Source organism: Triturus cristatus, chromosome 4_1 (assembly GCF_964204655.1).
Source record: "Triturus cristatus chromosome 4_1, aTriCri1.1, whole genome shotgun sequence".
NCBI lineage: Eukaryota > Metazoa > Chordata > Amphibia > Caudata > Salamandridae > Triturus > Triturus cristatus.
This window is the reverse complement of record NC_140585.1, coordinates 124776593-124789735: the sequence shown is the minus strand read 5'-3', so window position 1 is coordinate 124789735 and position 13143 is coordinate 124776593. Positions and strand designations below refer to the sequence as shown.

At 48.4% G+C, this 13143-nt stretch overlaps 1 long non-coding RNA gene across 2 annotated transcripts in view; it reads left to right on the top strand.

Moving 5' to 3' along the window:
* LOC146847551 (uncharacterized) overlaps positions 1-13143 on the top strand; it is a 40735-nt gene that overhangs the window by 20790 nt on the left and 6802 nt on the right. Inside the window, exon 2 of one of the 2 annotated variants that reach the window (XR_014981133.1) lies at positions 11310-12318. The exons of the other annotated variant lie outside the window; for it this stretch is intronic. This is a non-coding gene — a long non-coding RNA (uncharacterized LOC146847551). Of the gene's footprint in view, positions 1-11309; positions 12319-13143 lie in introns of those variants that run through there. 2 annotated transcript variants of the gene reach the window in all.

The following is a 13143-nucleotide window of genomic DNA, read 5'->3' as shown; positions in this document are numbered from 1 at the left end:
AATTATGGCTGCTTTTGGTGCCTAAGTCAACTGCAGACGCTGAACCAGGCTTGGGTGAAGTGCGCCTGCGCTAAAAGATGAGCAACAATGGCCATGTCTTGACCCCAGGCAAGCTGTACTTATCAAGGCCACTGGGAAAGGTGCCAGCGCTACAGACAAAAGGCTTTATTAAAGAACCGGAACCAGCAAGTATGCTGACAACATGGACTAAACCTTATGGGAACGGAGAGGTTGACCCCTGATCAGCCAATCAGAACAGTTTAAAACTCAATATTGTTACATTTTGCTATTGAAATTATTATAAAACCCATAGAATAGAGAGGTTGGAGGGTCGCTCCTTCGATTTCCTGATGATATGCTGACGAAGAGGACGGTGACACTGCAGGACAGCTGTTAGCCTGAATCTTTGATGGACTGAATTAATGCCCAAAATCCTGATGAACTTAACCTGCTAAATTGATGGGCATAGATTTGTGAGATTGCCAGATTTGACATAGAGGACGACTTTAGCCAGAATAGGTAAATATGAATGGCAACTTGATCAAATGAATGATTTAATCTGCAATATTAATATAAATTTGGATTTGAACATCTACAGAAATGAGTTGGGTTGTTTATTCATTGAAATGTGTTAATGAAAAGGTTAATTAGAGTATTAGAAATTCACTTAAATCTACAACTAGCAGATCCATCCCGGTCATGAGGGGAATACCAAATGTAGAATCTAGGGCCTAATGAGTATAAGAAGGGTTTGTAGGTTTGTTGCTCATTAGGGTAAAGTGGTATCTTCCTCCCTCATTATCCAGCACTTGGAAGGATAATCGCCTCTCGTACGGACTGATGGTGAGTGTGTGTTGGTGTTATGGGCCCCACCAGCGAATGTATGGATAGTGTGCGTGTGTGAGATCTTTTGGTCCGCAACGGTAGGGAGGGATTTTGCACTCCGCGCTGGAGCACTGCCACTGCCCTCCATTTAGCATGATGTACCAGTCCACTCCTCCTGCCCTCCATTGCCCAATTCTATGGCCCATCATTGACCTTATGATTAGCCTCTGTGCTTAGCTTGCTGCCCCTATTCTCCTTCCCCCTGCCCTCCGATGTCTTTGTGCATGCCCCTGCTCCATCCTTTTTGCCCACCATGTTCCATGGACCTGCCACTCCTATCTACTCTGAGTGTTCTGTTGAGCTGCCACTCCCCTCCCACCTGCCTAGCATTGTCAGATGACTGTAACCTGTCCCTGCCACCTCCACCCTGCCTGTCCACATGCCATACCCCTATCCCCTTCCTCCTGTCCTCCATGGTCCATTTTACTGCCACACCCTTCTGCCCTCCCTGGTCTGTTGTGCTGCAACTGCTCCTCCTGCCTGCCCGCGCGGTCTGTTGTGAGGCCCCTTACCCTGAACTCTCTTGTCTGTGCCCAGGTCCTGACGCTCCCTTCTATCCTCCATGGTCCTTTGTGCATGCCCCTGCACCCTCCTTCTTGCCCATCATAGCCATTGTGCTGCCACTAACCCTCCTGCTTGCCATGCATGGTCTTCTGTGCTGCCATGGCTCCTCCTACCTTCCCTGTGTGATCAGCTAGCTGCCCCGACCCCCTCACACCTTCCCTCCATGGTCTGTGTGTATGCCATCATAGTCTCATTGTTGCTCTCCATGGTGTGTTTTGTTTCTAGTGCCCAACCTGCCTGACCTCCATGGTCATCTTGCTGCTCCTGCCTTGCCCCCTTGCCCCCAGCCCTCTGTTTCCATGTGCAGACCCCTATTCCCTCCCTCCTGGCTTGTCTGTATTGTAATGCCCCTGATCCGTCCCTCCTGCCCTTTATGGTCTGTTATGCTGCAGCTTTCTCTCCTGTCTGCCCATTATGGTCAGCTAGCTACCATTGCCTCTTTCCCCTTTGTTCTCTGTTGTCCATGTGCATGGTCCTGTCCCCTCCCTATTGCTTTCTATGGATTGTTGTGCTGCACTCCTGTCCCGCATGCGCTGTGTGGTGTATTGTGCTGCTGCAAACCCTGATGCCTGCCCTGTAGGGTCAGTTTGGTGCACCTCTCCATGTCCCTCCTGTCCTCTGTTATCCAAGTCCATGTCCCTTCCCCAATTCCTCCTGCCTACCATGATCCAATGTACCATACTTGCGAATATCTGAACTTGGTAAGAGGGAGATTTTGAAAAAAAACTGGGGTATTGAATTTCCCCTTTGAGTTACATTGAAAAAGAGGAGATTGTAGACAGGAGAGAGATCAAATAAAGCCCATTTGAGCCTAAAAACATTGGACGTTTCCTGGCTGAAACGGGTCTGTTGGCATGTATGGTTGTACTACCACTGCCTCTTCCTTCTGCCCACAATGGTGTATTATATTGCCACAGCCTCTCTTGCCAGTCCTGTATTGTTGGTTTGTTGCCCCTGCCCCCCTTTCCACTGCCCTCCATAGTCTGTTGTGCTGCCATTGCCCTTCCTGCCTGCCCAGTGTGGTCAAATTGTTGCATCTGCACTCTCCTACCTGCCTTCAATTTTCAGAGTCCGTGCCCCTGGCCTCTGCCTCTCAACAGTATCCCAATGAACAACTAGATTGCTAAAATTCTATATTTATTACAAAAGTGTGGAACGCCTGACGTCATCTTGATGTAATCAAAACTGTAATACCTAGAGTATTTCCTTTAGAAATTACATATATGAGAGGGTCTTATTTGCATCAAAATTCTGGTTAGTGCTCTAAAAAACAAAAATAAGGACATATTTTCTGAGTTTTCAAATAGCGACAAAGAACTTTTACACTATTTGTATTCTTTATGTTTTTTTTATCCAGTTGACCACTTGATTAAATGTTGCACCTAGGGGAGAGGATGTGGTGTTTCTTCCAGAGCTGCAGACTTTGCAACTGGGGAACCAGGTTGGAGTTTCTGCTTCAGCTCAACATTCTGTGATTCTGGTCAAATCACTTAATCTCCCCATGTCTACAACCAAAATGAATTTGGTCTTGTGTGATGTAACCAATGCTCATGTAGAGCACTCCAATACCTGACAAGTCTGCACTATATAAAACTGCAAATATTCATATTCAAAAAATAAGTGTTTTGCACACTTCTGTCATTGGGCTACATGTGGGCTACAGCTGGGTGATATTTGTGCTGCATTTGGGCTCTTTTGTCTCTGGTGGCCATCTTGGGAGATTTATTTTTTATGAAGTTTCCTAATTTCCCCATTTACTGCAGTCTCCTCAGTAGGAAATGCTTTCAGTTTTTTACTTTGATTCCATCAAGAAGGTATTCAGATATGTCACACATTTGCCATAAATTCTGAATGTTAGCACTCTAGTTGCTCATTAGATCACTGTAGTAAAGCTACTGCTCACCACGGAAGTCTGCTGCTGGTATTAAAAGTGCATGTTTCAGTCTGCATATCAGAAGTTTTTAATGAAATAGAAGAGGATTTGAGAAGTCACTCAAAATGTGCCCTAATTTTTCTTTCTTCAGCACTAATCATTATTTCTATGGCAAAATGAACCCCCTCATTGTGTTCATTTGTAAATTAAATGTTTTAAGTGTTACCAGTTTTTTCCAATCAAGATGGCTTCAGGTGTGCCATACTTTTGTCATAAGTAAGACTGTTACCGCTCTAGTTGTTCGTTAGAACACTCTGGGACATTCTGTCATTGGGCTATACTTGGGCTACATCTGGGTGATATTTGGGCTACATTTGGGCTCTTTTGTCTCTGGTGGCCATCTTGGGAGATTTATTTGTTATGAAGTTTCCTAATTTCCTGCAGTCTCCTCAGTAGGAAATACTTTCAGTTTTTTACTTTGGTTCCATCAAGAAGGCATTCAGATGTGTCACACATTTGCTTTAAATTCTGAATGTTAGCACTCTAGTTGCTCATTAGATCACTGTAGTAAAGCTACTGCTCACCAGGGAAGTCTGCTGCTGGTATTCAAGGTGCATGTTTCAGTCTGCATGTCAGAATTTTTTTATGAAATAGAAGAGGATTTGAGAAGTCAAAATGTGCCCTAATTTTTCTTTCTACAGCACTAATCATAATTTCTATGGCAAAATGAACCCCCTCATTTTGTTCCTTTGTAAATTTAATATTTTAAGTGTTACCACTTTATTCCAATCAAGATGGCTTCAGGTGTGCCATACTTTTGTCATAAGTAAGACTGTTAGCGCTCTAGTTGTTCGTTAGAACTCTGGGACATTCTGTCATTGGGCTATACTTGGGCTACATCTGGGTGATATTTGGGCTACATTCGGGCTCTTTTGTCTCTGGTGGCCATTTTGGGAGACTTATTTGTTATGATGTTTCCTAATTTCCTCATTTACTTCAGTCTCCTCAGTAGGTAATACTTTCAGTTTTTTACTTTGATTCCATCAAGAAGGCATTCAGATGTGTCACACATTTGCCATAAATTCAGAATGTTAGCACTCTAGTTGCTCATTAGATCACTGTAGTAAAGCTACTGCTCACCAGGGAAGTCTGCTGCTGGTATTCAAGGTGCATGTTTCAGTCTGCATGTCAGAATTTTTTTATGAAATAGAAGAGGATTTGAGAAGTCAAAATGTGCCCTAATTTTTCTTTCTACAGCACTAATCATAATTTCTATGGCAAAATGAACCCCCTCATTTTGTTCCTTTGTAAATTTAATATTTTAAGTGTTACCACTTTATTCCAATCAAGATGGCTTCAGGTGTGCCATACTTTTGTCATAAGTAAGACTGTTAGCGCTCTAGTTGTTCGTTAGAACTCTGGGACATTCTGTCATTGGGCTATACTTGGGCTACATCTGGGTGATATTTGGGCTACATTCGGGCTCTTTTGTCTCTGGTGGCCATTTTGGGAGACTTATTTGTTATGATGTTTCCTAATTTCCTCATTTACTACAGTCTCCTCAGTAGGTAATACTTTCAGTTTTTTACTTTGATTCCATCAAGAAGGCATTCAGATGTGTCACACATTTGCCATAAATTCAGAATGTTAGCACTATAGTTGCTTATTAGATCACTGTAGTAAAGCTACTGCTCACCAGGGAAGTCTGCTGCTGGTATTGAAAGTGCATGTTTCAGTCTGCATGTGAGAATTTTTTAATGAAATAGAAGAGTATTCGAGAAGTCACTCAAAATGTGCCCTAATTTTTCTTTCTGCAGCACTAATCATACTTTCTATGGCAAAATGAACCCCCTCATTTTGTTCCTTTTTAAATTAAATGTTTTAAGAGTTACCACTTTATGCCAACCAAGATGGCTTCAGGTGTGCTATACGTTTGTCATAAGTAGGACTGTTAGCGCTCTAGTTGTTCTTTAGAACACTCTGGGAAGCTGCAGTAGAACACAAAGGAATCAACTGACAGTCTCTGCCCTTGTTGGATGTACATGTTTTACTGAGAATGTCAGACTTCATTCTCACATGACTGAGAAAGATAATGTGAATTTACAGAAAATATGCTCTCAGTTTAGCTTATAGATCACCTTCCAAACTTCTGTGGGAAAAGCATGAGAAAATAGTTTTCTCTCAAACATGATTCATGATATCACAGCAGAAGGCTTTTTCACATGGTAAAATCACCTTAGAACAAACCACAATTCCTAAAATGAGTATGGTACCATCAACAAATGATTTATAATGTAACTAAAGTCTTAAAACCTTCTATTAACTGCAATGCTTTTTAATGAGGTGCTATTATGTATATTGGTCCCAAGATGGCTGCCAACACTTCTTGGAGGAAGTGCTGACAGCCAATCAGATCTCACGATGAGATGTGTGGTTAGGCTCCGCCCAGATATATATGTGATTTTAGTTTTGATTTTCTCAGGAACTACTGAACGGATTTACACCATATATGCAAAAGGCACATGCCTGACCTGAGGACTACCTCTTTGCCAAATTTCAAGTAATTCTGTTCAGCCGGTCGGGCTGTACCTTCGACTAAAGGTCCTATGGGAAAATGCATGGGGAAAACGCGTTTTTGGACCCCCCTTTTTTCTCGGCCCCCGCTTGACAAATCACCCCGAGACTTTCAGGGTAGGAGCTGAGCGGAGCGCCCTATTAGTTTTGAAAATTTCACGAAGATAAGTCAACCGCCACCAAAGTTATTCAAAATAGAATTTTCAGATTTTCTATGGGAACTCGGTCCTAACTATAACTATCTACTGGCGACCGCCAGTAGATAATATATATATATATATTTAGTATACTATGTATACATGTGAAAATGTGTCGGTCCACCTGTATACCTCGGTGGCACGGAAAAAATGGGTGGAACTGACATCAGCACACCGACGAGGTCATCTTATGGCTCCTATGACGTCATACGGTGTCGCGAGCAGAGCCATTATGACATGGAGAACTAGGAAAGAATTTCCGCAGAATGCTGGCGCAGGGGATATTCACCTAAGTGTTCAGGCTAGTCCTTTGGAAGCAACTGTTTATGTTGCCACTCCAGAAACCAAAACCAGTGATCCGAGGACAGAGGCCCTGCAGATGGCACACGAGGTGGGGAGCCCAGTCGTGTGCACCGGCGGGGTAGAGAAGTGACAAGCACCACTACCCACAGAAAAGGTAACAAGGGCACTGAATAACACAGGATCTTCTCTTTGTATCTGGCAGGAACAACAAGGTTAAAATGCCCTAGTTCCAAAATGTAGAATTAATGATACAGCTGTCTTCAAGAGGACCTGCGATGGATGCCACTTCTGCCTTCCGTACACTGGAGGCGGCACATGGGTCACGGGGTACGGTCATACTGCGGTGGGACGCACACTCGTTGACCTCTCATGGCACTGCTCCACACTTCGAGGACAACGCTTTCCATTAGCTATGTTTTCTGATGACGTGTGGCGCCGGCCCCGTCCAACAGCAGAAACCCTTTAGATCCAAACAGACTCTTCCACTCTCTCAATGGAAGTGAAACCAGACCATGTGGACACTTTCACAATACAACAGCCGGGAATGCACTTTTCGGTAAAAAAACACATTCCTTCCTCCTAATTTATCAAATAAATGACTCACTGAAGAACAGGGGCCAGCTTCGATCGGTAAACAGCCGTTACAACGACTTTTTTACTTCGCGATACCATTACAACGCATGCATTACCACACATGCGTTGTACATCGCGACGTCATTACTACACATTTTTTTAGAACAAATGGTCATTTACCACGCATGCCTTTACAACAAATTTTGTTGTAAAGGTATGTATGGTAAATGACCATGAGTTCAAAAAAAATGTAGACGGTCCACGTCATTGTAAGGAAACAGAGGCTGTTCCGTTTCCTCACAACGACGTGCACCGCCCCTCAGAGATGACATGAAGCAGGAACCATGAGGAGAGAGGAACCACGAGGAGTGAGAGGTAAGGGGGATTCTGCATGGGGTGGTTGTTACTTTTCTAGGGTTTAGGGTAGTGCAGTGGTATTCGGGCAGTGTACGGGGTCATGCTGGGGCTGGTGTTTCAGGGTTTAAGGCAGTGCAGTGGTGTTCGGGCAGTGTAGGGGGTCGTGCTGGGGCTGGTGTTTCAGGGTTTAGGGCAGTGCAGTGGTGTTTGGGTAGTGTAGGGGGTCGTGCTGGGGGTAGTGGTTTAGGGTTTAGGGTATTGCAGTGGTGTTTGGGTAGTGTAGGGGGTACTGCTGGGGTAGTGTTTTAGGGTTTAGGTTAGTGCAGTGGTGCTTGTGTAGTGTAGGCGCAGTGTTTTAGGGTTTAGGGGAGTGCAGTGGTGTTTGTGTAGTGTAGGGGGTCAGGCTGTGGGTATTATTTTAGGGTTTAGGGGAGTGCAGTGGTGTTTGTGTAGTGTAGGTGGTCGTGCTGGTGGTAGTATTTTAGGGTTTAGGGTAGTGCAGCGGTGTTTGTGTAGTTTAGGGGGTCGTGTTTTAGGGTTTAGTGCAGTGGTCTTTGGGTAGTGTAGGGGGTCGTGCTGGGGGTAGTGTTTAGGGTTTATGGTAGTGCAGTGGTCTTTGGGTAGTGTAGCGGTCATGCTGGGGGTGGTGTTTTAGGGTTTAGGGCAGTGCAGTGGTGTTCGGGCAGTGTGGGGGATCGTGCTGGGGTGGTGTTTTAGGGTTTAGGGCAGTGCAGTGGTGTTCGGGAAGTGTAGGGGGTCGTGCTGGGGTGGTGTTTTAGGGTTTAGGGCAGTGCAGTGCTGTTCGGGCAGTGTAGGGGGTCGTGCTGGGGCTGGTGTTTCAGGGTTCAGGGCAGTGCAGTCGTGTTCGGGCAGTGTAGGGGGCCATGCTGGGGCTGGTATTTCAGGGTTCAGGGCAGTGCAGTGGTGTTTGGGCAGTGTAGGGGGTCGTGGTGGGGCTGGTGTTTCAGGGTTTAGGGCAGTGCAGTGGTGTTCGGGCAGTGTAGGGAGTCTTGCTGGGGGTGGTGTTTCATGGTTTAGGGCAGTGCAGTGGTGTTCGGGCAGTGTAGGGGATCTTGCTGGGGGTGGTGTTTCAGGGTTTAGGGCAGTGGTGTTTGGGTAGTGTAGGGGGTCATGCTGGGGTTAGTGTTTCAGGGTTTAAGGCAGTGCAGTGGTGTACGGGCAGTGTAGGGGGTCGTGCTGGGGGTGGTGTTTCAGGGTTTAGGGCAGTGCAGTGGTGTTCAGGCAGTGTAGGGGGTCTTGCTGGGTGTGGTGTTTCAGGGTTTAGGGCAGTTGTGTTCGGGCATTGTAGGGGGTCTTGCTGGGGGTGATATTTCAGTGTTTTGGGCAGTGCAGTGGAGTTCGGGAACTATAGGGGTCTTGTTGGGGGTAGTGTTTGAGGGTTTAGGGCAGTGCAGTGGTGTTCGGGCAGTGTAGGGGGTCGTGCTGGGGGTGGTGTTTCAGTGTTTAGGGCAGTGCAGTGGTGTTCGGGCAGTGTAGGGGGTCGTGCCGGAGCTGGTGTTTCAGGGTTTAGGTCAGTTCAGTGGTGTTCGGGCAGTGCAGGGGGTCGTGCTGGGGCTGGTGTTTCAGGGTTTAGGTCAGAGCAGTGGTGTTCGGGCAGGGTAGGGGGTCATGCTGGAGCTGGTGTTTCAGGGTTTAGGGCAGTGAAGTGGTGTTCGCGCAGTATAGGGGTTGTGATGGGGGTGGTGTTTTAGGGTTTAGGGCAGTGCAGTGGTGTTCGGGCAGTGTAGGGGGTCTTGCTGGGAGTGGTGTTTCAGGGTTTAGGGCAGTGCAGTGGTGTTCGGGCAGTGTAGCGGGTCGTGCTGGGGCTTTTGTTTCAGGGTTCAGGGCAGTACAGTGGTGTTCGGGCAGTGTAGAGGGTCGTGCTGGGGCAAGTGTTTTAGGGTTTTGGGCAGAGCAGTGGTGTTTGGTCAGTGTAGGGGGTCGTGCTGGGGGTGCTGTTTCAGGGTTTAGGGCAGTGTAGTGGTGTTCGGGCAGTGTAGGGGGTCTTTCAGGGGGTGGTGTTTCAGAGTTTAGGGCAGTGGTGTTCGGGCAGTGTAGGGGGTCTTGCTGGGGGTAGTGTTTCAGAGTTTAGGGCAGTGCATTGGTGTTCGCGCAGTGTAGGGGGTCGTGCTGGGGGTGGTGTTTCAGGGATTAGGGCAGTGCAGGGGTGTTCGGGCAGTGTAGGGGGTCGTGCTGGTGGTGGTGTTTCAGGGTTTAGGTCAGAGCAGCGGTGTTCGGGCAGTGTAGGGGGTCTTGCTGCGGGTGGTGTTTCAGGCTTTAGGGCAGTCGTTTTTGAGCAGTGTAGGGGGTCTTGCTGGAGGTGATGTTTCAGGGTTTGGGGCAGTGCAGTGGTGTTCGCCACTCACACTTCTGCCCCACAATCACTTTGCACACCACACACCATGGACACACAGAAAATGCCCAAATTCACTGAGAGTGAGTTGAAGGTCATGGTAGATGAGATAGTCAGAGTGGAACCACAGCTTTTTGGTACCCTGGTCCAACAGACACCATTAGCCACAAGGACACAAATGTGGGCTAGGATAGTCCAAAGGGTCAATGCAGTAGGGACCACCCCAAGATCAAAAAAGGAGATCATGAAGCGGTGGCATGATCTGAATAGGGTGGTCAAGGAGAGGAGGAGCAAGAACCGTGAGCTGGCTCAGAGGACTGGCGGTGGCCCTCCCATTCCACAAAAAACATTCACACAATGGGAGGAGAAGGTGCTTGCCATACTGCATCCAGAGAGTCTCAGAGGAGTAGCTGGGGGAGTGGAGGCTGGTAAGTACAAACAAATGACTACCGCCACCCTGATATGTACTGCCTTGCACAACTACAAAGCTACACCACCTAGGACACACACCATCCATCTGCACCACACACTCACAAAAACATGGCTCACAGATACAACATTCACCCACTCCCATTCACCCCAAACATAGCTAACAACATAACCATGGGGGCATGCGTACAGGCAAACAACACTACAACAACCACCAGGACCCCTGGCCCACACCTGAGCAGAATGGATCCCTCCCCCACCCCTCCCAGGAGCAGTTGGAAGCCATTGCAGTACACCAAACAAACTTACAGGTAGGTAGCCATCTTCACAATGAGGGTGTCTGGAGGTGGGGGGCCTGCACTACTACTCCCACCATGCCCCCTGTAGCACACCTGAGCAGGATGGATCCCTCCCCCCACCCCACCCAGGAGCAGTTGGAAGCCATTGCAGTACACCAAACAAACTTACAGGTAGGTAGCCATCTTCCCTGGGAGGGTGTTTGTGTCTGGGAGGGCTGCACTACTACTCCCACCATGCCCCTGTCTCACACCGGAGCACAATGGATCCCTCCCCCACCCTACCCAGGAGCAGTTGGATGCCATTGCAGTACACCAAACAAACTTACAGGTAGGTAGCCATCTTCACAATGAGTGTGTCTGGGGGTTGTAAGCCAAGGAAACTGTCACAACCACCAAAGTGTGACACACCAATGTACAAGTAGAAGAAAGCCTTGGCACATTCATGCACAGCAACTAGTTACATGTGCATCACCATGGGGCAAGTGCAACAAGGACCATTCTCAAAATATGAAAGCATGTGTGGTGGCACAAATCAAGATATGCACATGACAGGACAAAGGGATGCGGGAGATGACAATGGCCAGTCCATGGCCAGAAGTGACGTCTGCTAGGTCAGACAACTAAACCATGAGTCCACAATTAAACACATGTTGTGCCAGGCCCTAGATGGCAACAAGTCCCAGTAAACCTCAATTGGATATGGGTCTCATAGTATGCCTTGACACCTCGCACCATGGACAAGTAATGCTTGTACCACTGTATCATGTCAGAGAGCACAGTACTGCACACAGTCAACAATGTGATAATATGTCAATTGTGCAGTGTACAAAAAGTGATTGACACACAGCTAACCCAAAGCTTGCTGGGTGCACTGCAATGACCATTTCACATCTGACCCACAGGTGACCAAGAACTCACTGCCGAGGACAACACCAGCGACCTGCAGAGCCAGTCGCCACCCCCGGTACAAGGACTCTCGGATGTTGACTCCCAGGATTCCATGGACGATGAGCTCGAGGCCAGCCCATCTGGTCCCAGGACCCCAGCGTCCCCCCCACCACATCTGCGGCAACAACAATTCCACAGCAGACCCCTGCTGTCATGGCCTGTGCGGCCACTGCCACCACCACCACCACCACTACCAGTGCTGCCTACAACACCCTCCCTGTCCCAGATGATGCCCCGCACACACCACCCATGGAGGAGGGAAGGGAGAGGATGCGGGTGCCCACAGTGGTGAGGCAACAAGTCCGTGACAGCAGGGCAGGTGGGAGGGGCAGGGTCACCCAAGGACACCAGGAGGCTGGGACCCACTCCCTGGAACACATCACCAGGGTCCTGGGCGCATACAAAAAGGCCCAGGGACGAACGGGCCGGTCGGACGATCTGTTGCATGAGCTCATCCTGCTGGTGAGGTCCATCGACAGCCGCATGGGACAAATCGTGGACCTCTTGGGCCAGCAAGTGGCGGTACTGAGGGACAGGCATGCGCCCCAGACAACACATCTGCCTCCCTCTGGTGGGCTGCACAATGACAGTTCACCTTCCTTCCCTGCGCCCACAGAGAAGGGTGATTCCTCAGACCCCACTGACCCTGTAGCAGGGCCCCCCCTGCCAACGACGAAGGGGCCATCCCAAGAAGACCCTGGGAGTATCTGGAGGCCAAGCACTTGCCAGACGCAAGTCACGGAGCCAGCCATGATGGCAACCCTCTCCACCACTGCATTGACTCTTTGAACTGTCCTTCCCCACACTGCCTTGTGAATGGCATCTGCCTGTTGGACTGGGTCACCACAGCAATGTGGTGACTACTCGACCATCTCATCTACCATGACTGCCAACTCACTCCCCCGTGCAAAAATGTACACCCCCTTGCATCTCACCATAGTAAATAAAATATCCTCAGACACATGTTATGTCTGCTCCGTCTTTATTGCAGGGTGTACAGTCTTCAACATGATCACAATGTACCAGGACCATGGTCTGTATGTAGGCAAGGAGAAGTCGAAGGCACCTAGGGAAACACAACAGAACAACTGTCACTGGTCTGGGTGTGGCATCACAGACATCACACAAGCTCTAACACCAGGATAACCCAACATGCACATGTCACAATGGCCCCCAAGTGTCAACATACACGTCCCATTGATTATCCCAAATGACATGTCCTAGAAACATTTCCAACCACCACTGAGTCTACAACTGGCTGATGCTACAATTCTCACATGCCCCTTAACGACAACAGCAATCTCATCAGACAATGGGTATGTTGCATATTGTCACCCACCGTCAAGTGAAGTAGCGGCTGATGAGCTATTCACGCAGGTCAACACCTTCCTCCTCTCCACTGTCCTCATCACTGGAAACGGCTTGGTTTTGGAGGCTGGGGCCTTGGGTCCTCACCATCATCTAGGAGCAGGGGAATCTCCCTGTGAATGGCTAGGTTGTGGAGCATGCAGCATGCAACAATCTGAAACACCTTCCCGGGCGAGTATGCCAGTGCACCTCCGGTCTTGTCCAGGCACTGGAAAAGTGACTTGAGCAGGCCAAAAGTGCGCTCCACCACACGACGTGTCCTCCCATGGGCCTCATTGTAGCGGACTTCAGCCGGGGACCTGGGATTCTGCAGTGGGCTCAGCAACCAGGGACAGTTGGGATATGCAGAGTCACCTAGGTATGACAAACACAAATAGACATTACAATGTTGCAGAGTCTCAGGGGAGCAGGTCACACACA